Source organism: Bombus huntii, chromosome 3 (genome assembly GCF_024542735.1).
Source record: "Bombus huntii isolate Logan2020A chromosome 3, iyBomHunt1.1, whole genome shotgun sequence".
Classification (NCBI taxonomy): domain Eukaryota; kingdom Metazoa; phylum Arthropoda; class Insecta; order Hymenoptera; family Apidae; genus Bombus; species Bombus huntii.
Genome location: NC_066240.1, coordinates 11,624,672 through 11,642,278, shown reverse-complemented (window position 1 = coordinate 11,642,278; position 17,607 = coordinate 11,624,672). Strand labels below are relative to the sequence as shown.

The following is a 17,607-nucleotide window of genomic DNA, read 5'->3' as shown; positions in this document are numbered from 1 at the left end:
ATTAACCGAGCGGCCCGCCACCTCGCCCCACCGTCTCCTCTCGCCTTCTCCTACCTCCGTTCGGCAAGTAGAGTGAACTCCGCGACTCGTGTGGCCAATCGCCGGCGGGCCGGTTCAACAAACTCGAACTGGGTCTCCCTACCGACCCGTTCACCTCTATCTCTCTCGATCCTTCTCGATCTCTCTGTTCAACTCACGCGCCTTCCCTTCCCTACCAAGCGTAGAGTTTAGCTACTCGACCAACCTCCCCACCCACGGCTATCATCGAAGGTCACCAACACACTCGGCTTACCCGTTCGCCTCTTGTTCTGCTCGCGTAAAACAGACCGATGTGCTTCTCATATACAGTTACATATCGCGAGCCGTTCATAAACGTTCGCCCACCTTTTGTTCTTCGCGGACTCCCCACATTGGTTTCTATTTTAGAACATTGTTTCCTTTTTTGCTCCTTTTTCTTGGTTCTTTACTTTTGCTTTTTCGATAGAAGTTGCATTTGGCTGGAGAGGGGAGGGTTCAGAAGGCTGGAGAATTAAGTATTTGGAGCATTGCAAATGAGGGTGGAATTGGACGAACCGTTCGGTAAAGGATTTGTGTACTTTGGGAGAGGAATTAATATTGGCGGTTGATTCCCTAAGAAGATTAGGATGTTATTCGGATGAATCTAATAATGCTACTGTAATTAATGTAATTAATGCACGACACGGACAAAGGAAACAAAACTGTTCTATGATGACATAAAACTATTCAGATATTTTACGTAATTAAATAACACGTTAAATAACAGTGTATCCTTCCATTAACTGTGAACGTAAACGTGTGCGCGTAAGCAGCCTTCGTAGATAAAGAGTTACCATACAACTAACTGTACCATCACCTAATGTCCACGTATTCCGCGGCAGAGTTTTTCATCTCATCAACTTTCATCGCTTTTCTTGTTCCAACTAACCTACTCGCTGAAACCTGTGTAATTTCACCTATATCCATTCCTGAGCTTAATGTAGTCCACACATACCTGTCCAACACCTACGAAGAATTGCGTGAGTACGCGATTCGGACAAGAGAGGAGGAGAAAGAGAGCTATGACAAGCGTACGTACAATACACGTAGGTACGTCACACGCACATTGTACGCACACAGGTCCGTTCAACCGGCTGAGAATTCTCTTCGTAAGCCCCGTTACGTAACGCCACGATAGTGAATTACGTATGGGCTACCTACTCACCAGCCTGTCCCTCTCTCTTTTCCTCTTTTTCTTTCTCGATTTCTTTTCTTTTCTCTGGGATCTCGACTGTCCCGCGGAGAAAGTACATTAACCGAGCTGCTGGACCGTGATCACTCTCGCCTGGGCGGCCATGTTGGAATGCTTTCACCGTTTCTCTGTTCCTGTGAGCCGCTGCATCCGCCGTTCGGAGCACTGACCTGCCTCAACGAGCGTAACTACGAGGTGGGTCGAGAATCGTGGCTCTCTCGATCGAGCTGTTCCGCTCGTTGCATTCCGAATTTTCGCCAGAATTCGCGCCACAACACGGTCGCGCGAATATTTCAGGTACCGCGATCCGTTCGCGTGAATGTTTCAGGCACTGCGACTTGTTCGCGTGAACATTCCAGGTACCGCGACCCGATCGTATAGAACGTGGCTTACTGCGATCGCTTCGAGTCGCGGAAGCGTATTTTCAGCGGCGGACGATTGGCACATGCTATAATTTCTATTGCACTTTTCAGTCCTTTCCTTAGAAAGGGTTATGTGATTTAGCTAGGCTGATTTTAATAGACGCATGATCTATAGTAAGAGAAACGAGCGGAGATACTGTAATAGGAACGGGCTTTTTCTTCAGGTCGGTTCTTTGAAGTTGAAGGTTTATGGAGTTCCATGGAAAAATCTTGAGCTAAGCTTCAGTATTAACGGTGGAATTTCATGTACACATTTTTAACGGTGGTTCGCGTTCAACGAAGTGTATTCGATCAGTAAGAATTCATTTATTCGAGCAGTAACCAAATTTTCGTTCAAATGATGGAGTTCACATAACCGTGTAAATTACTGGCACAAGGTAATCTAAACACAAGATAGTAATCCTCTTTTCGAGGATCTCAAGATCTCGAAGATACGCTGATCCTTATTAAAAATTGCTGATCTCTGTAGACCGAACTAGACAAGTACACAACTCCTAATCATCTTCTTGCTTAATTATCAACGACAGATACTCATTGTAGCACCCAATCGTCTCTCTTACATATACATCCTTAACAATACAACCAAATCGCTCAAAAATTGCTCATATCCACCAAATACGCCTAGGACTCGCATTCGGAAGCACCGTGTTCCATCAATGACTCAGGATTAGTGAATCGGGAGTAGTCGGTGAACGTGGTGGAACGTACCCAGAAAAGCGCGAAGATCGGGTAGCGTACTCTTCTTAAAGCTAAAGCAGGAGGAAGAAAAGCTCGTTTCGACACCCGACAGCCGCGCGAACTCCATCGGGCATTTTTTAATTGCGCTCGTGCTGACGACTGGCTAACCTCAAAAGCAAGACACACGGGCAATGGCCTGGCCTCCTCCTGGTCCCCAGTGACCTCGATTGATGCGCTGTGTCCTCTCCCAGTCCACGATTACCCCTCTTCCCCACTTCTCCCGGTTCTCTAGCCCTCTCTTCCCTTCTGGTGGCTAGAGGAGCGTTGACTCGACATCGCCCAATCAGGGGCCGGTTCGTCGACTCTCTGAGCTGCTCTCGGGGTCGTTCTAATCTCGCAACGTCCCTACGCCACAAGCCAAACCGACGAGAAGCCCGATAAGAGTACGATCTCCCTTCTTCCTCTAATCTCTCTCTCGCGGCTCTCCTCTTTTTCTTTCGCCTCTTTATTTCTCGCGGCTCTTGGTTCACGCTGCGTGCGGGCCCGCGGAGCGAGCCGCTATCTTCGTCTGCGAGCGTCATCCGTCTCGTTCCCGCTCGAACGTACACGCCAGCACGCCAAGGTGAACAACCTCGAACCGTGTCGCGGCTCTTATCGCCCCGCGAGCTTGGACCCTTATCGACGCGAGCGCGCGCTTCTTCTGCCGAAGTTCGCTGAACCGATCGCGAAAATTCTCTATGCTTCTACTCGCATGTACACCGTAACTCCACACTTTGTAGTATAATTGAAGTCAGGAAGATCGAGTAAGTGGCCCAAAGTAAGACGAAAATCAAGAATAGAAAAATTACGTTGATGGTTGCAGTTTCGAAATCGTGATACTATTTGGAGAAATCGCAACGAACGTTTGATGCTTACTTAGCCTTTTCCGCTGACTCCATAATCCCAATCTTCACAATGTTCTTACTTAAACCGTAAATAAGCGAAGCGTTGCTCGATGTATCGAACAATGTTTCTCCACAAACATTCCGCTTATTTAAAAAAAAGAACTGGAAAAAAGTAACTGAATAGTTTCGGTGCACTAACGTTGCGCTTATTTTAAAGATACATGAAAAATTCATAAAAAATTGCCATGAAATCCATACCAACGAATCTTCCATACTCGAACCCTTCCAAACTTTCGCAAACCAGTCCATACGCGTTCCCACCATTCGAAGTAACACAGTCACAGCCTTCAATCCTTTTAATACGCAAACAAATCAGCAATACCCAGCGATTCTCGCAATAGATCCGCTATTCCGTTCTAATTTGCGAGTTTCGAAAATTCCGGCGGCTTGCAACAGCGCCGCGTGTCCTTCGCCCGCTTCCATTCGCTAGAAACTTTCCAGCTCGGAAAGGACACCACCCGAGATGCATAATTTCGTTTCGCAGCGGCGGCTCGTAATTCGCGCTTTCACCATGTTGCCTAGATGAATAGACGTGTCCACGTCACGGCAGAAAACGTAATAGAGTCGAATGGTCAACGGCTGTATTGTGTCTAGCGTTTTTTATCAGCAGCTGAACAGCGGCCGCCGATCGAGTCACGGTTCACCAAGAAGAAAGTAAGAGTGGTCCGACCAGGAAGTTGAGGCACTGGCGAAGGCGGTCTGTCCGGATGCCGATGAAAGGGAAGGCCGGTGGTTTCTCTCTTTCTACCAGGCTTGATCTTGTTTCTCGACAGATTCGTACGTGGTCGTGACTTTCTCTCCGCTCCTTCGTTCTCGAGGGTGGAATTTTCTTTGTTCGGATGCTTGTCTCGATGATGCAACTGTGTACGTGGGTATTTCTTCTTTATTCTTCAGTCTTGTTTATTTTTGGAAATTTATAACGATTAATGGAATTTTGGGACTGATAGAAGAGAGTGAAATGTAAGAATTTCACTCTTGAGAATGGAGTTTTCTTTGTTCTGATGCTTGTCTCGGCAATGTAAATGCGTATCTCTTTCTTTCTCTTCAGTTTTGTTTATTTTTGTTAATTTGATTGACGAAACTTTGGGATTGATAGAAGAGAGTAAAATTTAAGAATTTTCTGACCATTATTTCGCTCTAGAGGATGAAATTTTCTTCTTTGTTTCGTGACTGTCTCGGCGGAATAAAGTTGAGTGGGTATTTAATTCGTTCTCTTCCTTTTTGTCTAGTTTTCGGTTTAGTATTAAAGTTGATAGTCGATGACATTTTGCGATTGATAGGGGAGGATAGAGTTCAGTCAGCATAGATTTCGCTGTTGGGATGATCGGTATGCTGACGACATGGAGATGTTCTAGGTAAAATTAGAGGGAAGTGGCGAGATTCACAAGGGGGATTTGAAGATCTATTAGAGCAAGTTGAGCGGTGCAAGAGCTGGAACCTAAAATTGGAACGGATAGAGCAGTGTAGTTGCGTGAATTGGTGGGGTTATGAACTGGCAAAATCATTTTCATACATCCGTACCCTTTCGTATCCATAAATCATCAGCTAATACTAACAAATTTTTCTCAAATTTGTAATCTGTCTGCGCAGTAAAAGGTTTTATTTCGAACTTAACCAAACATTTCTACACTTTAAATTACCCATCCAACTCGTGGCATTAAAGTAACAAAAAGGAACCGCTTCTAACTATTCAAACTCACGTTATACCACGATCTTTTCCATAAATCAGAATACCTGAAATCTCCGAAATGTTCGATGCCATCGAGCCACGAGAATCATCGCGTTTCTATGGAACGTGATTCCGCTGAAGATTGCTCCGAATCGAGGCGAATCGAATCGAGCGTAAACCAAGGGGCAAAAAGAAACAGATCGTAGACGATTCCGCGCGTTTCACGGAAATTCAAGCAAGCTTCACGACTGCTCGCACAGTCAACCCCCGGAAACTCGGTTGAGAATCAGGCTACGGACGACGGGAGGCGAGATGGGATTGTGGGCGGTGTGTGGGTGGAGGGAGAGGACAGAGGGTAGCAGCCCCGAGGGCAACGAACTCTGACCCACCAGCCAGCCCTGGTATTGCTACCCCTTCCCCTGGACCGGCTGCTAAGTATAGCATTTCCACCAACCTGTCGCCCCTTGCTACAGATATTATATCTACACCGTAACCACCCCCTCCTCTTAGCCACGACCTCTTGCCCCTCTCGAAAGCACGGTAATTTTGTTCTGTTACCGCTTTATCGCTGCAGCTGCACGCTGAGCCACCGTTTAGCTGGCTGTTGCTGTTGTTTTCGTTCTTCTTCCTTCTTATGTAACGCGTTTCTACTTACAATTAGTTGCGAAGACGAAGACTATTCTCTTCACCGTTCAGTTCACGTAGATCAGATTGCGATGCGGTATGGAAAATTTTATCCATTTCTATCTACATACACGCGAGATAACAGTTTTTAAGAATTTACTGGAGCGAAATTTTAGTTGGTGTCACTTTTTTTTTTTAATTAGTGCCAACTGTTGTCCGTTGACTCTACTTATCCCATTGTGAATTTTTATTATATGAATGAAAAAGTACAATTAATTTAAAGAATTAGTGAACTCCTGTTACACGAATTTCGATGGATTCAGATGAATGCAATTCTACGGTACATCGAAGAAGCATGCTCCTAAACGATCCTCGTCTAACGTGTTCGTAGTAGTGATATGTAGGTATACGCGTCTGATGCGTTCGCAGTAGATATATACGTGTCTGACGCGCACAGAAAATTCTACTGTAGCACTGTGACTACCGCTGATACCGCGATACTAGTGTCATACGAGTATCAACTACTAGTGCATAATATATACATACATTATTTATTTCATATATTTTCAAATAGCCAAAGTTACTGAATTTTCTATAAATAATAATAATAAACTAATACTAATAACTACTATTACTACTACTACTACTACTAATAATAATAACTAATAATTAACAATAGTAATAATAAATATGAATAAACTAAATCATATTTTGTTTATTCGTGACATAAAAATTATATTTAAAACTCGGAGGGAAGGCTCGTTTTAGTGTTATCAAAGTTTCGCCTTAGAGCTTAGCAAAAGACGCGTGTCTTTTGAAAGTGTGGGAAGCCAGAATAGAGACGGACCACTCTCTTCGCGAGTAATCACGAAAAGTAGAGTAATCGCGGTCCCGATTGAATTTCTCCGCGACGCGGAAATGCGTCGAGCATTGTTCCTTTGCCGTCCTTGCGGCTTGTTCGCCCCTTTGAGCTCAGGGCAGAGCCTTTTACCTGGCATCGCGAATATGGTGCGCGGCAAGGCGGACTACGCAACTTGCATCTTGAAGAGAAGAATCGAAAAGACCAGGACTTTAAGAGCCATGTTGTAATGAGGATTGCCGGTGGTTTTGGATCAAAGAACGAAAGCAGATCGTTTGATGTTAGCCTGTTTTTGAAGTCCATATCATTTGTGTCTATCTAAATATCCTCGATACTCGCATCCTTTGTACTAGTTGAAGCAAAAAGTTCGTAGATTATTTGTTGTAAGAAATTGGTGTTACATAACATTTTTGTTCCAATACGGTGCAATAATACAGCAGTATCTAGTAATAACCCAGTAAGCAGAATACGAACTTTTCACGGAATTAATATACGCTTTTAGCAAAAGATTAACATATTTTGTCACATTAAAAGCTGTAGCAGAAAATATACGTAATTCGTGTGTTAAGTTGATCGAGAAGCTCTGTTGATACGCTTGCAGGGATTATGTATTTGGGGATTATTTGGGACATTTTCGTAATCACGCTAATTGGAACAACCGTACATTCAAATTTTCTAAATACAAATTATAAAGACACTTTATTTCTTCGCGTTTATTATAATCGCCACATGCTCTGCCTAACAACTTCCATGTCTTTCCTAAAGTTAATACATTCACCGTAACGATATTATCCTTAACATCTGCTCTTCCCCTACCTCTTCGCCTATCAACTTCACCAACCCTCCCCGCAAACCTCAACGCATCTGCCAGAAAACCAATTTCCAAAATCTCTCTCGTCCACCAATCTCACCCTCTGCATACCCAGGCACGTGCTGCGCGTTTCAACGAAACGTTATCCGCATGGTAGAGTCGCGTGCCTAGTTCTCACAAAGATGCACTTCGATAAAAGCGATCTTCCTAGCGATCCGGCAATTATCGTAATTCAGTCCGGTACATACGGCGGTGGACCAACGGAGATACGAAAGGCTCGGTGGTGGGGGCGTACGCGGCGGGAAAAAGCGGCGCGCTTTTCCACCCGGCAGTTGCATACCGCGCCACGTGGTGGGGGTAGGGTGGAACGGCCTCAATAACGTAAATTATCCCGCCAAACGTAGGCGGACCGTATATATCCGTGTCGAGTGGCCCCCGCGAAAATAGCAGAACCATGGACCGTCCGAAAGAGGAGGCGAGGACGAGTGCGAGTAGGAGAATCGACGGAGCTAGCGAGGTGGGGAGAGCAGAGAGTTGACAGTGGCGGGGATATGGCAGGTAGCGGCGGTGGGGGCAAGAGAAAGAGAGATCCGCTGGCCTAGTTAGGGTGAGTGCCACCCTCGTCGGTCAACGACCTCGCGACCTCGACGCTCGCAATCCGAGCGACTCCTCAGCCACCCCTCCATCCCCTTGCCACCCTTCCACCCCACTCCACCCTACCAGCGCGTCGCCACGACCGACACCGACGAACGTCACTTTCCGCGCGCATTTTCCTCGGCCTGATTAGACCACTGGGAACACGTTTCCTACCTCGATAATTCAACCTTTTCTGAAGTCAGCGCGCCTCGTGTGCGATATACGAATGACGATAGTGCGCAGGAGTGGATGGGGATCTTGAGAGCTTTCTCTCTTGCATCCCCTTTCTTTTTTTCGTTCTGTCTTTTTAGGTTGTTTCGGAAGGAATTTTTATGGCATATGCGTAGAGATGTTTAGTTTCAGAGCTGAGTTGGAGCTTTTAACCTAGTAAGGCTAATTCTAATTAAATGTAAAATTAATGGTGGTTATGGTTTCGTGGCAATTTCACACGACCAATTTACGTTGGATTCTGAGCTTTGATATCGCGGTTGCGAAATGGAATTCGAAAGATCCGACTAGTCGGATTTTCTTTTTGTTGCTGTTTCTTCTTTCATCTAGGTTTTACAATTTTCGCGAGACTTTGTTGAGGTAGAAATCGAAGTACTTAAGATACTATGACACAAAGTACGTTTTTTGTCAGGTTATGGAAATTTTTGTTGCGTCTTTTGTCCCTTAAATTATTCTGATATTTTTCCAGCATTTTTATTCTACCTTAAAAAAGGTACAAGAATATCAAGTAGGTTTTCCAATTTATTTTTAACGTTACGTGTACACAACTTTTGTTTCATCGCTTGATTCTCGATGTTAACCTAACGCGACTTGTATTGAATGAAATTCAATTTTAGTTCATAATTTTGCTTTCATTGATAAAATGGAAGTAATAAGTAGGTAATTCTAATTGCGGTTACTTTACAAAATTATAAAATGATATCCCTACTCCGTTCTATGGTTTCGTTCGATACAACGCATTGAGCAATTAATTAGGAGAACGAAACGCCCAACATGGCGTGTTTAGTTCTGATTCATTTGAATTCTACGCGACGCTCATATATCATTCCACGCAAATTTCCAATGCGTACTTTCATTTTCGACTTCTCGCCTGCATTCTCTACGAGGCAGAGCATAGTTCGCTGAAACGTGCCTTATGTGCAATCTTTATTCACCAAACAGAGGATCCGGATTCCACGGGCGCGTTCGCGAACGTGGCAGAAATTCGTCGGCACGCCAAAAAGAAACGCGTGAAAGAAACATTACGAAAGCTTGACCGAAGAAACGTGCACGCAGGTAATTCAATGGAAGAGAAAGCAATTAAACCCTTTCACTATCACTGGGACCTCCTAGTTGAGCAATATTTCACCAGTCGTTGCTCGACATTTTTCTTCTCTCTGTTCTCGAAGTTGGGTTCGCCAGTAAATAAAAAAGACGACATCGTTTGTAACCTACTCGAAAAAAAGTAACTGAAAAAGATAAGAAGGAAAAAAAAGGTTGGTAAAAAGCACGTTCCAGTAACTTCCAAATTAGGAGGACGCTAAAACATCGTCCGTTTCGAGTAAAAAACGCAAAATATTTTATTGCTTTTTCTGCTCGTCACGTTTTTTCTTAATCCGCTTCGTGGATAGTTTGGTTAAAATGTTTTAGCGTGGAAGGAACCTTAAGAAAAAATAGAAGACTTCTAATCCTTTGACTGTTTTTACGCGTTTACGAGCCTGGAGAGCGTGTTGTTTGCGAGGGAATTGTCGAAAGAAATTGACTTTGCGACGTCACGATACTTTTTAAACCCGTTAGTGCCTCGAGAAACCTTCACCCCTTTTTTTTTACTGACCGATATTGCCACGCACGACGAACCCTCGGCTTTTTAGGGTTATAGTTACAGTTAAGGTCTCGCAGAAAATGCAATCGTTTTGGATCTTTTACCATTAACGAAAGGATTTTCCAGGACAACTCTTCCGTCTCGTAAATCATTGATTTTTCCTTTGGACGACGAGGAAAGTATATTGCGACGCGATTTGTTTCTTTGGAATTCGGTATCCTTTCACTGTCCGGCGAATTTTTATCGCCGTCACCATAAAAAAAAGACACGAAAATAAATGACACGTGCGGTAATAAAGTTTGTTTGGGCGTGAAATTCTTTCTAGAAGTAATTTTTGTTATTTAGATAAATTCAGACATTTTATCAACTGTGATTTATTATACTTCTGCAAAGTCATCTATGCTTCCTCTATAAAGCCTGCTCATAATTTAAAAGATATTACTTGTCGCAACGAATATCGTTTTGGATATCGTTTGTTTTAATAACTGTACATCGGTCGGTCTTGTCTTTTAGCCATTTTATATCAAAGGAGTTACTTTTTTTGGTCAAAAAATGACATTAAAAAGAAAATAATTAACAGAAATACTTATCGTTAGCTCACGAATATTTATGGAAATTTAGATTTTTATGAGCACAATTGAAGAAACGGTATCTAAGCAGAAACTCCAAATATTAAATATTATAAGGAACATTTTACTTTCAATATTTCATATATTTTTGCATATTATGTACAGTTTGTGCAGTTTTGCACGTCTAGATTCTCTGTAAATAGGTACACAAACATCCGCAATCTGCTTATCATCTTCTTTCCCCGCGATCTTCGTATCAAATCTAGACCAACAAGTTAAAAATTCAATGAATCACCGTAACGTTGCCCTCGGACGATCAATAATATCGTCAATATTTCAAGGTACTCAACGGAAATGTAGTTTCTCAATAAATATTGACATATCGTTACATATCGAACGTCCGATGTCCCCCTAAAAGAATATCGAACGATTCCTCAAAGAAATCCAGCGTAGACCCACGTCGTCCAGGTTTACGTACGATTGCCGTAACGTAAACTGTCCCCGTTCCCCATTCACGAGGTTGCTGAAACAGTAACGCAGTGGCGCGCGAACGAACGATAACGGCTAGTTAAGCGCCTCGTGATTGCAGTCTGATAACGGGATATATCAGGGTGAACGAACCATTGCAAAGAATAAGGGGACGTCCTTGGATCGCGACTCGACTATAATTAATAACAATCTCGCGGCGCGATCGGTGCAACTGCGAAACACGCACGCACGCTTGCGCAATAAAATCGCGACAGTTCGCGCGCGCCAGTTACAAAAGCTCGCGCGCGTCAGGTTTAACGCACGCGGCCGCCGTGGAAAGTGTGCGAAACGGCATTGCGACTTTCACATTCGTCGAGGCCGTTAATTTACTTTCTACGTCATGGTTGCAGCAGCATGCGACTTACGGCGGGCAGCTTTCCTTCCAACGATCGAGGAAGATCCTGAGCGATGCGGTGTTCACGTTCTCCGGTGATCCACTTTTGGCGCCAGTGCTCTACGTTACATACGTATGAGGCGAAACGATGAACCACGGCTGATGGATCGACAGATTTTGCATAGAGTTAAACGGCATTTGAGACTTTGGATAGCTGGGATTTATGGCTTACCAACTGGGGGATTTTCTATTCTTGAATATTCAAATTCGTAAACTTTCGGATGTCGAGTGTTTCGAGATTTTGTAATCTTCGAATTTTCGACTTTCAAAACTCTCCGTCTTTCGATACTTTCGAATTTCCTAGCTTTTACATTGCGATGTAAATAGAATTCCAATTTTGCTTTTCGATTCCCTTCGAAATTAGGATCCTAGGTATTTCGGTAAATAAAGAATGATGATTTAAAAGCATCGGAAATACTTGTAAACATTCTCTCAGCAAGAGCACCCATGTACTTTCAATTTCTTTTCGCCGGAAGTTCCTTCTCGATATAACCTCTCCACTTCAAGTAAACATAACCTCCCGCTATGATTGAAAAGCTCCTATTTTCTCCATCGAAAGCACACAATTGCTGCAATCGCTACTGCCGAACCTCTTAATCCTCCATCAATCTGAGCATACACCGAAACGACTATAAACCTGTTATCAGAGCTCGACAGAAAGGCGATCCAGCTTCGACTAATCTGGAAGGTAAACGTGCAACAACCATTGATTACGATAATGAACAGGCACGTGTAAAATGTCACTATAGACGAGGAAAAATTCCCTGGTTACACGTATAGAAGTAAAAAAAGGAAAGAAAAGAATAGACGAAAGAGAACATAGGAGTGAGGCGGTATCGTAGAACCGTTTATTCTCGTTTGATGTCGACGAACCACTTGCTGCTCGGATTCCGGCTTCGAAGGACGCGGTCGTCGATCCGCGACGAAGTCGTCGCGATCGACCGAGAAATCGCCGATCAACGCGATTTTTTCGCGTTGCATCTCGTTATTTGTCGTTCTGCCGCTCGTCGATCGCGCAATATGCAAATGCGATTACCGCCTAACGGTTAATCACCGATGTAACTAACGTGCTGTAAATTGCGAACAAGACAAGCTACACGATCATTCTATTTTTTTCTCCACTTTGTTCTTTCCTTTTTTATATCCTTCTTACATTCCTCGTCCTTTTTCTTAATCAGATTTCTTTTAAATCTTTCATCCGATCCATATGTCGTTGCTTATCGTTTTGTAAATCGAACGAGCAGTCGTCATTAATTAAAGACTCGATAGAGAGATCGATTATTCTTCCCTTCACCAGGCTGCTTAGTTTTTGCTCGTTGTTTGATCCAGAGATAGGGCGTCGCGCTCGTGGATGTGATTTATGTCCTGTTCTCTAGATTCGTTTGGTCACCAGATCCTGATTATTTCGTTCTGCCGTTGAGATTATGAGTATTTATAATTATTTGCTTGAAACGTGATTTTTTTGAAGTTCTATAATAATCGTTGATGGTTCTTTTTACGCTTCCTACGTCAAATTAATGTATTTGACGGTCCAGAAAATTCATTACGTTTTCGATAACTCTAAAGTTCTACTGTACTTTATTGCAACAGGAATATGCATACAAAGACAGTATTATCGGATAAATTGCAATACGCAATTGCAACTACGCTTAGTAGTTACTTATTTTAAGAAGACGAAAGGAATCTTGGCTAATTTAGCTGTATGCCTTTTTATCGCGTTTATTTCCGAATCGAAGAAGCAGTGGAGGAAATCTGACTCACTCGAAGTCGATTCGAATGACGAATCACGCTTCCCCGAAATAAACCGGGATGTCATGTTTTACCCGATGCCAAAGGACGAAGGGTCATCCTATTAGTCTCAGGAGTGCCGTTGGCCTGTCTCTTTCTTTTGTACACGTGGTTGACCTGCGAGAGATCAACTCTCGTTATGTTATTTCCAGATTTCACTTCCTCCATCGGAATCACGTTCGGACGTATACAGTTAGGATACGGTAGAAAACTTTTATTTGGGCATTAAGCATGGTAAAAGCAATTGGTAGGTTCCTATGGAATTGACCGTTTCGTTGGCTCTTAGGAGAAACGATTTTTTTTAACCCCTTCTTTCTTTTCGTTTCAATATATAAAGTGCAATATTTGATATTCGTACTTGTCTATGATTAATAATTAACTTTTGCGAAGACCAATATCAAAGAAACAGATGAATGTTCTATATCTGTTAAAAATTATAACCATCGTTATGGCTAAACGAAATTTTATTAATGAAAGATTAAATTAAAGAAGGACACACGTTCGGAAAAGATTGTAATAGAAATATTCCTGTTTACGTATCTTCGTCTACCTTCGAAGATTCTATCGTAATCGTATTTACATATTTTTCATTAGCTTTCTATTTACCTTTGCATTGCTTCGCACCTCTACCAGCAACTTATTGCAATTGCATTCTTGTCTAAAATATTAGAATGTTTCTTTAATATATTTGCTGCCGCTAACATTCGGCTATTTCTCCTTCGTACCTTTTCCTCATTAGCAAAATTTTCATTTCATATGACAACAATAATACGTATTTCGTTTCAACATACTCTTCGCTGTCTCGCCTCTCTTCTCAAATCTTTTTATTTGAAACGCACAAATTTAAAAGAATAGATTAGAAACACTACGAACGAGAATTCAACGATAAATGAAGTCGTTAAATCGGTATACAGTCCGAATATTAAATAAAAAGATTGAAAGTCATTATCAAAGTGCCAATTAAAACCAACAAAACCGGCAAAAAGATAGAAAAATTACGAAAGAATCGTATCATTAAGTGCAACCTAGTTTAGCCGATTAAAGGAAGATTCGCGAATCTCGAAGCAGGTTCGATAGGATTTTTCGAGACGAAATAAATACCTAGTTCCCCGTAGAAGAATTCCCAGGTGGCTACGGTTGCTATCGACGGTTACGCGAGAATCCATTGCGTTTCGATCGCTGGAAGATCGGTGGAGAATGGCGAATAACACCGCGATAAAAGTAACGAGGAAATCGGCTTATATTAAATTTCCCCGCTTTACAAGACAGATATCTTGGCGTGTAATAAAGATACCGGGGCTAGCTGTTTCCACCGTTCGACCCCAGAAATCCCCGGGGTCGCCGGTATATCGGGTCGCGAGGCCAACGAACTCGCCACGATCCCTAACCCGGTCAACCGCGACACAGATCCCACGTAGCAACCCTCTAACCCCCTGTTCCCTGTTTATGCGTTAGCGTAACATCGATTTCGCCGAATTAGAACACGCGTGAAGCGATGGCATTTCAAAAATTGCTCACCCATGGTGTTTGCCTCGCGTCGTTTCACCTTTTTTTATCTTTTGGATTTTCCTTGTTTCTCTGTTCTTGCCGCGCAATTTCAAACGGTAATTGCTAGCTGATTTAATTTTACACGATATTAATTATCGATGTAGTAATGACAATATTAATTTTCATTTATTTTCTACGATAAATATTATATTTTACTGTGAAATGGTAGAATATCGTTGTTCGTTGGTTTAACCGGTGCTTTGTATTTTTGAGGGTTCATTTGGCTGATTGTTGTTATCGTTATTACGTCATTTTTTCATTATCGCGGTACATATCTGAAAATATAATCCCTGTATGTTTTTAATTGTTATCTTCTGCATTTTATAGAATGTCATTTACTTATTATGCGAACAAGTAACTCCGCCGCTGTATACAATTTTTTATAATTTGCTGTAAAGTTATTGGACTTTCAAGCGTCTTCGTTGCCGAAGATGTATTTTCTTGAATGAGTGTTTGCAATTATTTAGTTAAGAAAACGTCTTTTCTTTCTGAAAATTGCGTAGATTCTACAAGGAAACGGATATGGCAACGTTACTGTTATACGATGTAAACCATGCAACAGGCGAGTCAGAGGTGACAGCATTTTCCAAACTACATACTGTTCTACTATTGGCAATATTCCACGGACTTTCACAGAAAACCATTTCTTCTCTCTTCACATGAAAGCTTCCATTAAATAGAGATTTAGCTGTGGAAAGGTTCAGAGGAACCTTCCCAGAAAACATACTAAAAGAAAACAGAGAAAGCAGAAAAGAAACATAAACATCTTACGATCCTTTTCAATCTATTTAACGATACTGACCAGATTTCAAGATAAATAAAAAAGAAAACAATTGATATTTGTAATATTCCCACTTTACTTCAATTTCAAATCTATAAAATTTATCAGGGCCGTTCCTAAGCAAATTTTCCCTTACACCAGATAAGTCAACCTTAAATTTCGAAAATGAATAATTTTTCAGTAACTTAATAACTCATTTATGTATCTAATGCTTATTTCCACCGTAAGAATAACGCATCTCTCAAAATCTCTTCTCTTCCATTCGTCTTTATCAATTACCATCGATCTATATCGACCATCCATCTTCCCTAACAATGTGCTTGATACCAAACCCATTTCCATACAGATTAGAAGGTTTACGTACAGGTTACGGACGCTTTTGGTCAAATGATTGGCCGGTTAGTGGATTAACATTCACCGCTGGCAGAAACACTGTTTTCACCTTGCACAATCGGGGCGCGCGTGCATTCGGTCAGTGGAATCGGTCAGGCCGCGATAGTTTCATCGTGGCTCGCGTATTATGCAACAATTTCATTAATGCGGTGCGAGCTAAGGGTCTACGACCCGGCTATAGCCAGGAATAGCATAAGCCACGGCGTTGAGGAGGGATAAAAAAAAAAATACATATATATGAGACGAAGGAAAAATGGAAGGAAAGGAAGAAGTATGAACGACGACGCATTGGCCATTCGCGGGGGCTTTCTCTGTTCGCCGGTCTGCATGTGCCTTCGTTATCCGCCGATCGATCTGCCATTTCGCTCGAGCGTAACTCGCACACCCTCGATTCGTGCACTCGTTTCGCCTTCCGTCCCTTGCGTAACGCCGCGCGCGTGATTGCGTGCTGCACCGGCTTGCACACGATGCACTACCTGCCTGTTTAAATGGCACTGTCCAAGGAATTCAATCTCCTTTCGAGCTTCGGTCCGCTCTCTAAAGGAATTTCGATAGATCGAAGATTCGTTAAGACGCTGGCTGCCACGCGAATTCTCTATATTTTGCCCTGCGAGCCGCAATTGATCGAAATATGCTACTATATCGTAGATGATATGTAACTCTTGCAAAATATTATTATATTGCGATTTCTGTAATCTTTCTCCGATAATAATTTCCCTTCCTTTATTTTCGTTCGCATTGTCGACAATTTTTGAAACGAAACGTAATCTATCTTATTCTAACGATTCTAACAAAATTTAGTAGAAACGATGATCACCGTGGCAAACAACGCGTTTAATCTGTCGATCGAGAAAGACGTGGCCAATTGGTCGTTCGAATTTTCAAGCTTTTCGATCGTGTTTATGGATTTATTTGTGGATTTTCTGTATTTTAAAACGCGCCCTTTTATCTCTACGGGAAACAAACCGCATCATTTTTAGGTTTCCATGTATCGATGCGATCCGCTTGAAGTTGACTTGTTTTTTTATTGGATTAACAGGTTAACTAGTACGAAGAGTCAATTCGTTGCGTAGATTGTCAATTTTTCCACATAATAGTTTGTTTCTTTCAGAGTGACTTATTCCTTTGCGCGCTACTCTATTCCTGTCGAATTCTTCGTTAACAGCAAAATGAATACAACTGTAATTAGTTTGTCTTTATTGCGGTCTAATTTCCTGGTTATAGAAGCTGATAGGGTTAAAGGGAAGTTGAAGTTAACGGTAAAAACACGTCTTCTTCGTATAGCTTTTTATGCTTGGCGTTATTGCTTCCCTAATCCGTTGCTTTATGACTCTTACCGTGGGTACTGTGACGTCAACGCTAGATATTTACTGCATTAACGTCGACTCTAAAGCAAAACATCGGTGTGTTGTAGACAATTGACGGCCGGTAATCCACGGTCTCGTAATTTGGAATTAAAATCAGAATTAAAGTTCAAGCTGAATTTTTCGTCGCGTAAGAAATCGAACGACAAAGAAATTAACCAAGTGTTCTTTTTATGTAACGTCTGGAAAGGATCCTGTCAAAAGCATAGCTGAGACGCATTCACAGAGATTTGAGAAAGTTGCTTTTTCGCTCTGCTAGTTTTCACAGTTGTAGCTAACTTTAAAGTGCACAGAATTTTGTAAACTGCGAATTTATAAATATTTCCATAGTTGAATCATACAGGGTGGTTGGTAACTGGTAGTACAAGCGGAAAGGGGGTGATTCTACGCGAAAAAAGAAGTCGAAAATATAGAATAAAAATTTTTCGTCTGAGGCTTTGTTTTCGAGAAAATCGACTTTGAATTTTCGCTCGGTACGCGTGCACTTTATCGCGTCTCGTTATAACGAATCTCACTGTAGATTTTTAAAGAAATTAAAAT

The 17,607-nt window shown here is 42.1% G+C and overlaps 1 protein-coding gene across 2 annotated transcripts in view; it reads left to right on the top strand.

Moving 5' to 3' along the window:
• The window catches only part of LOC126863608 (nuclear hormone receptor E75-like), a 218,703-nt gene that overhangs the window by 110,414 nt on the left and 90,682 nt on the right, over positions 1–17,607 (top strand). The gene's annotated exons all lie outside the window — the stretch shown is intronic.